The following is a 7,272-nucleotide window of genomic DNA, read 5'->3' on the forward strand; positions in this document are numbered from 1 at the left end:
CGGATTCGGCGATATAAAACAGATTCAAGGTGTTGCTGTCTGTTCCAGAGCTGGCGGAGTCAAAGGGTCACTGTAAGTCGCACGCGGTTTGGCCATTCGCTGAAGTTACCAAGACCATTTCGTCTATTTGTCGATGCAGCAGTATTTCGGAGTCGGCAATTACCATGTGATGTGCCTCCGTGAGGCAGTAAAGCAGTGAATCTAGACGAGTCAGATGCGATAATGATTTTTTACGCGTGAACAGAGTGATCACCATGCTCACAGTGTGACGTTATTGACGCTTTCTTTCGTGCAAAAATGAAGAGAAATGGGTGAAAGTGAGCGAATCTCCGCCAACGTTCTGTGTCAGACTCAGTGCAGGTTATAAATTTCTCATGGTCATAAGTTCGTAGCCGAAAACGCAAATATACCGACGCGTATGCCGATTTCGAATAAAATGCTTAGCTGAACGGCATGATCGGCTGTACTTTGTTCAGTTTCATCAACCTTAGGATTTTATTGTCCCATATCCGAAAGTTATGACGCTGGTCACTAAAATTCAACTGCTAAACAGCTATACTACTCCCATCGCGGTGTATATCCGAACGTGATACTCTAGAAATGGCTGATTTTGCCGCACAGACTACTCAACACACTAGTGATGCTTGTCTGAAGGGTAACGCAGCGGCTCACGTCAATAGCGACTAAGTGCTAACTTATTCTGACGATATACTCGCCTATTGACATAAAAATCGAGTAGTCAAATAAGGAGAACCATTGAACACATGCGAGGAGTACTTGGCTATAATAAGCTATTCGCCAATACAGACAAACCGTCCTTAGCGCTGACAAGATTACATTTGTCGGTCGCATCATTGTGAAGCAGTGCCTTGCGGGTTAATTCCGCGAAAGGAAAATGCCGTCGGTAATTGGCCCATGCCTTTGTTCTCAAAGAACTTAAGAAGGTGGCTTGGCCCGGTCAACTTCTTTCACAAATACAGCGTAAACTATAACTGTATTGTCCAACCTCTCGCCAAATTTCTGAGAAACGGTAAATGCTGTCAGGGCGGCAGAAGAGGCCTCCTTCATGGCTGACGAAGAAAGTCTAATATTTCGGATCTTGCTTTTTCAAACTTCAAACATACCCATCAGTATAGTCTGCGACGATGATGTCTTCACTATAGGCTATGCTACACTTCAAAAAGCTGTCGATTGGCATGCACGTGCAGTCATGTTTAAGTCTACTCATTTCCAAACACTGAGAACTTTTTTTTCAAAAATGACAAGAAGCTAGTTGGTATAAGTATGCCTTGTTAATATTAGGGCGTGCTAAGCTGCTTGTGATCGACACAGATCATACTTTATCCTAGATCCAGAACACCCTTAACATAATTTAAAATGAGTAAGCTTTATGTAGTGTCCGATGCGTTTTCACGTCGTTCAACAATGAATCATCGTAATACACACCGGGGGCTCCGTCGTCGATTGTAGAAAGTACTGGTCATGTGCAACATGTTTTGCGTTGCTGAAGGGTTCGGAAAGCAAGGAATTTGGTATCTCAGATACCGCTTAATTGAAGTACACGACTTTGTGTTTGTTACGCCTTTTCGAATACCAAGGCCTACTCTATTGCGGCCCTGCCATCTTTGTACGAACATGTTGTGGTACCTTGCGATAAAGTTTTCGAGTACAATATACTTTTCGAGGCACATGGTTTCCTACTAGCAGTCATCTTGAAAGGAAAGAGATATACTGATTAATGAGCTCAATGTTTTGGTTGTTTAAGATGTATAACTGGCTAATCAAATATGTACATCGTTTGCAACATGTCAAGATTTGCTTACTGGCCGAAACTGTCGGCGGTTGGTAGAGGTTCTGGCATTTTATTGTCAATTGTTACCTTCCAAACGGCGCGTCGATTTATACCGGTATGGTAATCTTATTGAACTTTTTAAGTAAGATCGCACATTTTGCAACTTTCAGAAATACCATTTTCGAGAGAATAAAGCCATGCGCTTACCGATGTCACTGTCTAATTGACATTGCTGGAGTCAACTAATCTACATTTATGATATATATGTTAATAATATATATGTCAAAATCTAAATTTTTTAAGCAATGTTTCATTAAATACCAAGTTAAGCCACGACGGTATAATAGAGAAATTTCTTCAGTCGATTTCGGCAATAATCGTAAGCTTTTGCATCCTCCAATCTAATGCGAAATTGGTGTATTTAGTCGGGCGACCCTGATTCGGTGTGATTGTTTATCGTGAATTTAACATTGAGAAGTATTTTCAGGTGTAATAGTACGGCTTGAAAGGTAGGCGTTACCGATACAACAGACGCGTGAATTTATCCACGCATTTCGTCAAAGGTGCTTCAATCTAAATGCATTTTGACGCGGCAGCAGGCTCCAACTATTATGCTCGTCACACTTCCGTACACCTATCCGAAGAGATACGACATCAGTAAGTAAGTCGCGAGTATTGTGTGCAGCGATATTATCTTATGACTACTGCCTTTTGACATACGGCACGTAAATATCAAGTTTCATTGAACCTAATCATTTAAAATAGCATTGTTTATGATTCAGTGTTATCGTGGTTTATAGCAAGTCTGTTTCCACGGCTTACTCAATCAAGGCTGAATCGAGTGTACAAAGTTTATTTATCTTTATACAGGAATGAAATACTTGCTTAAATGATATACCGTGCACGTCGTGAAGCGATGCTTCATAGTGTTCACTATAAAACATTCTGTCTACCATACCGGGTGTAACAGTGTGATGGTGTTGGAGACTCATGGCAATACTCCAAACGATAAATCATTAGTCATAATCGAAATTAATCGGTTTGTTGGCATATCATTAAGTCATACATGTGCGGGAAGATCTGACAAAACATAATTTTTCAAGTTGTGCTGAAAATTGAATCATAATTTTGTATGAATTCGGGTCACAATCAATAAAGACATATAGAAATTTGCAAAGAAATTATCTCCCGATTCATTAGATTTTGCCAAAATTCGTATCAAAATAAACAGAATGATGTTTTGAACAGACAAATTATTCAAACTATCCCTCTTGCTTCCAACCACTCTCATTGAACATACATACACGTTAATACAGGATGAATGCGGGCTATTAAACCAATATGCCGTGCACAATTTTTTTTTGTTACAGGGCAGGGCTTAGACGTACGAGTAGATGACGAATGTAAAAAGCGAATCGGAGTCTGCTGCCTTGGACAAAATCAGATTTACCTCGAAGGGACAATGTGAAATGGTGAGCTTTACTCACACGCACCACGGATACGAGCTCTTTTAACAGCATCTGATTCCGATACTAAGCCTCGAATTTGAGACGTCTTCGTGCGCAAGATGGTACTGAAGTTAGAATCAAGGAAAACCTGAACACAAATACCTTAAGTTAATTTATGCTTTAGATTGGATCATTGGATGAATCACATTAAACCAGCACATGACAAAATAATTGTAATATGATAGGGATGATGAGTATTCTATGTATCAAAATACTCATCATCCCTATCATATTACAATTATTTTGTCATGTGCTAAGTTGCTAAGCAGTGTCACGATTTTCATAATCTAGTTTTGAGTCTATTCCACATAACTTCACTTTTACTCGCATACATCTCTTTTACGTCGCTCGAAATCTAGTCCTGATTAAGCATCTAACGTGACAACAATGTCGATGACATAGTTCATGGAATTTTCACAGGGTCCAGAGCAGATCATTTTAGTACAGAAAATATTTAGTCTATTGCGCTTCGTGATAGTGATTTATTTAGAGATAGCTTAGACAGAAAGCCAAAATGGCGTTAACCAAAGTAAATGCAGATGCATATGAGATTAATACTTTTGTATCTAGAACAATACTTATTCCGATAGCTCAAGCGTATATTTACAGACATCGAGCACACAAAAATTATAAAATTTAAGTTCGGCTTACGTATCATTTCCCACGCGTGTAGCGCATGGCTTATCTTTTATCTCAATTGTATTGTTCATAATGTCTGTCAATCGGTCTGTTTGCCGTTTCCGAGGTTAAACCTGGCCTGTAGACTGACCCAAAATGGAATGCTTATGGGTTCGGCCTATACAGTGCACTCATTTTATCAACATCAAATTACAGAAATACTTCATCATGTGTATCGCAAAATAGCCTCTTCATTGTCCTTGGAATAAAGCCGCATTTGATTTAGGTCATCTCACTGGTAAAAAAATGATGGCTTTACTACAATCGCGGCCTTTTTTAGATGGCTTAGTTTCTGTGCAGACTTTTAATCTTTTTAGCCCAACGTGTTGTGTACCAAGTTTGCTCAAGTCTCAAAAGAGCAAGCTTTGGGGTTTAAAATGCCAAAGTTAACGTGCAGCGGGCTGCCGTAGCTTTGCGCTTTGAAAAAGCGTAAGTTAGGTCACCGACTTCTCGTTCTGTACTTAGAACAAGTACGAGTTTGGCGGATCGCAATCCGCTAGCTACCAAATTAATTATAGCCTTAACCCAAGTCTAATTAACTCTTCCGTTTAAATTCAAAAACTGACTTTTAAATGCAGACAATTCCCTAGATATGTATTATAAAATCTAAATACATGTATTACTACTGGCTATCCAGCCCCGTGCTGTATTCTTGTTTGGGTGTGGTCACACCATGTCCATCTAGTGTGACACACACCCCTGTTACCAGGGTATGTGTATCCCCGTGACACTTTCCCCCATTAAGATTGAAAACATTTACAGTTCCAACCGGTTATTGCATCAACGAGACTTGCGTGTCCGTTAGACTGCGCTTGAACGAAACTACTTCTGTGCTCAATAAGCCCTGTTTCAATGACACCGAAGTCCCCAAGCTCGCTATTTCCGACAGCGCTCACGGGCATAGCCCAGCTTCATCTCCCGCACACGGTGCCATGTCGGACTGTGTCTTCGCGGCATCAAGGGATGTAAATCCTAGGCTCGATGAGCCCGAGCGTCGCGCTCCGCGCACTATAACGGTGACGAGTGACCTTGTTGGGGATGTGGAGGTGGTCGATTACGAGTCTGACACTCCTTTTCAGGGATGGAATGACGAGGAAGGCGAGTCCACCAGCGGCGTGGGACGAGCCCTGCGCGCGCCTTGCGGACCCCATGTCCGTTTCCTGACTTCTCGTCTACCGAGAAACGTGGTGTAATCACCAATGAACTCAATGAGGCATAGAAACGGCTTGTGGAAGCTGTCTGTAAGGCGGCTCTGATGCGCGCCCATCCACGGTCGGTCGTTGACCCTCGTGTGGAATTAGGCTTCCACCCGGGGGTTCTCGCTATGGAAGCGAAGGATGTGGTAACTCGGTCGTTACGCCCCCACATCATCGGGCCCCGGTCATTACGGACGATAAGCTCGCCGAACGGAAAACTCTTCAAGCTCGTTTCTTGGTTTCACAAGAATTTCCGCTGGAAGCTTATCGCACTCGACTGCGTGCTCAACGAGGTGGCTCACGTGTGACCGCAATGCGGACAATACCTGGAGTGCTCGCCCCTGGTGAAAGCGCTACAGATGAAGAAGCGATCTTTGAGCGATGGGTGCAACGGCACCGCAAACTTCCCTCACTGTATGTCTTACAGTTTAGCCACAAGGAAGTAAACGTACGTGTGGAGCGACACCTCCAATTTGAGATTGCCAAACTCAAAGTACGCCGTCGACTCCCTTCAGATTGTCGCCCTACGACGTATGGGTCAACCCATAACGCTCCCGCGAGCTCTGTGTCTGTGGCCGCAAGAGCTCTGGGCCACCGCTTGAACTCAGCTCATGGCCCTTCTACTTCCCTGGCTATTGCCGGGAAGCCGGGCGTCTGATGAGGCGGGACGTCCTGATCTTTCTGATCAAAAGCGTCCACGGTGTCTGGGTAATCTGCCGAACTAGCATCTCAAACTCCCACGAATTTTCTGTGTCGGGATATCCTCTCCACTTCACCAGATATTGGGTCTGACCCTGGTGACGACTTCGTTCCACTAGACGTTCCACGTGATAGTGGATGTCTCCGTTATCATCGATAAGAGTCGGTGGCGCGCGGTGACGACTAGGTCGACCGCCGTCCGGTGACTCGCGGTGCTCTTCGAGCCCTTGAGGAGGAGATCCTTCGTGATCGGATTTTCGCTGAGCGTCAGGCTGGAGTAGCAGATCGCTGTGCGGACGCTCTTGACGATTGAAGCACGTCGTGCGCCGGCTGCCTCACCTTGAGAACTACCTCGCTATGTTGAAGCGACTCCTAGCCCTGGAGCCGGCGAATGCGTCGCTGCATGCGACGGTGGAGCGCTGGCACCACAATAAAAATGGAAATTGTTGCACTCCGTGCTCAGACACCAGTTGCTGGTTCAGCTTCTGGGTGGCTAAGAGACCATGGGATCCGCTCCGGCGCCAACGCGTCCGCGTTCACTAGTGCCGGATTCCGGTACGGTGTGAACATGCCCACGTAAAACACCGGGTGGGTGCCCACTCGTTTGAGAAGGTTTAGCGTATACGTTGGGCCCCGCTTGGCCACAACCCTAAACGGTCCAATAAACCGTGGACGAAGCTTCACCCGGAAGATAGCAGAGAATGCATGTGTATGAAGGTTTTTAGAATTTAATAAAACCAGGTCTTCGACGTCAAAGCTTTCCACTTTGCCTCTTCCTTTTTCGTCTGCATATTCTTTGTGCAGGTGTTGGCATTCAGCCATTGGATCGCAAACTTGTCGTAGGACACTCAGTCGGGTAGACAAGAAGTCATCGACGTCTTTGCAGATGGTTGGTGGGGACGACATCAGCTAGCCGTTCGGCTATTCCTCCCCTACCAAGCCGTGAGCCATGAGATGACGGCGTCAGCGGGACGCGAGGGTGAATAAGCCCGCTCACGTAGAACGGCGCGTAGCCGGTAGACGAATGCGCTGCATTGTTCAACGCAAACGCTACGAGTGGCAACATGGAGCTACAGTGACTCGGCGCCACAGCGCAAACGCTGCGAAGAACATCTTCGATAACGCGATCACCCTTTTGGATTGACCATCGGTCTGAGGATGATCCGCCGTCGACATATCTAACTTGGTGCCTAGCATCTAAAAGATAGTCGACCAAAAATATTCCGTGTAACGGGCGTCTCTATAAGAGACAATCGACTCTGGGAGTTCGTGTTGTCAAAAAACACGATCTACAAACAGCCTTGCTGTACGGACTCAGTCGATGGTGCCTGGCACCGCCGAAAAATGAGCCATCTTGCTCAACCGGTCGACGAATACCACGACACCCGTGTTGCCCGCC

This window comes from Plasmopara halstedii, assembly GCF_900000015.1.
Source record: "Plasmopara halstedii genome assembly, contig: Scaffold_484, whole genome shotgun sequence".
NCBI lineage: Eukaryota > Oomycota > Peronosporomycetes > Peronosporales > Peronosporaceae > Plasmopara > Plasmopara halstedii.